Source organism: Arachis duranensis, chromosome 9 (genome assembly GCF_000817695.3).
Source record: "Arachis duranensis cultivar V14167 chromosome 9, aradu.V14167.gnm2.J7QH, whole genome shotgun sequence".
NCBI lineage: Eukaryota > Viridiplantae > Streptophyta > Magnoliopsida > Fabales > Fabaceae > Arachis > Arachis duranensis.
The window spans coordinates 57,802,148-57,803,706 of record NC_029780.3 but is presented as its reverse complement, the minus strand read 5'-3'; positions in this window follow the sequence as shown (position 1 = coordinate 57,803,706).

Sequence of the window (1,559 nt, the reverse complement as noted above, 5' to 3'; positions counted from 1 at the left end):
TCTGTCACTAACGCCCAGCCTTCAGGAGTTTGAGGTTCGTCACAGTCATTTAATACCGGAATCTTACTCGGAATACCACAGACAAAGTTAGACTTTCCAGATTCTCGGAATCCTACTCGGAATACCATAGACAAGGTTAGACTTTCCGGATTCCTCTGAATGCCGCCATCTATCTAGCTTATACCACGAAGATTCTGTTGGGGAATCTAAGAGATATGCGCTCGGCCTAAGGTAGAATAGAAGTGGTTGTCAATCACGCGCGTTCATAGGTGAGAATGATGATGAGTGTCACGGATCATCACATTCATCAAGTTGATGTGCAACGTATATCTTGGAATAAGAATAAAAGAGAGTTGAATAGAAAATAATAGTAATTGTATTAAAACTTGAGGTACAGCAGAGCTCCACACCCTTAATCTATGGTGTGTAGAAACTCCACCGTTGGAAATACATAACTGAAAGGTTCAGGCATGGCCGAATGGCCAGCCCCCCAAAACATGATCAATGGCCTCCTAAGATAAAGAATAAAACAAAACTGAGACCAAAGATGAAACGTGGTCAAAAGACGTCTAATACAATAGTTAAATGTCCTATATATACTAGACTAGCTACTAGGGTTTACAGAAGTAAGTAATTGATGCATAAATCCACTTCCGGGGCCCACTTGGTGTATATTTGGGCTGAGCTTGATCTATCCACGAGCTGAGGCTTTTATTGGAGTTGAACGCCAAGTTGTAACGTGTTTTGGGCGTTCAACTCCGGGTCGTGACATGTTTCTGGCGTTTAACTCCAGACAGCAGCATGTACTTGGCGTTGAGCGCCATTTTACGTCGTTAATTCCCGAATAAAGTATGGACTATTATATATTGCTGGAAAGCTCTGGATGTCTAATTGCCAACGCCAATGAGAGCGCGCCATTTGGAGTTCTGTAGCTCCAGAAAATCCATTTTGAGTGCAGGGAGGTCAGATTCCAACAGCATCAGCAGTCCTTTGTCAGCCTCCTATCAGAGTTTTGCTCAAGTCCCTCAATTTCATCCAGAAATTACCTGAAATCATAGAAAAACACACAAAATCATAGTAAAATCCAGAAATATGAATTTAACATGAAAACTAATGAAAACATCCCTGAAAGTAGCTTAAACTTACTAAAAACTACCTAAAAACAATGCCAAAAAGCGTATAAATTATCCGCTCATCACAACACCAAACTTAAATTGTTGCTTGTCCCCAAGCAACTGAAAATCAATTAGGATAAAAAGAAAAGAATATACTATAAATTCCAGAATATCAATGAATATTAATTATAATTAGATGAGCGGGACTTGTAGCTTTTTGCTTCTGAACAGTTTTGGCATCTCATTTTTTTCCTTTGAAGTTTAGAATGATTGGCTTCTCTAGGAACTTAGAATTTCAGATAGTGTTATTGACTTTCCTAGTTAAGTATGTTGATTCTTGAGCACAGCTACTTATGAGTCTTGGCCGTGGCCCTAAGCATTTTGTTTTCCAGTATTACCACCGGATACATAAATGCCACAGACACATAACTAGGTGAACCTTTT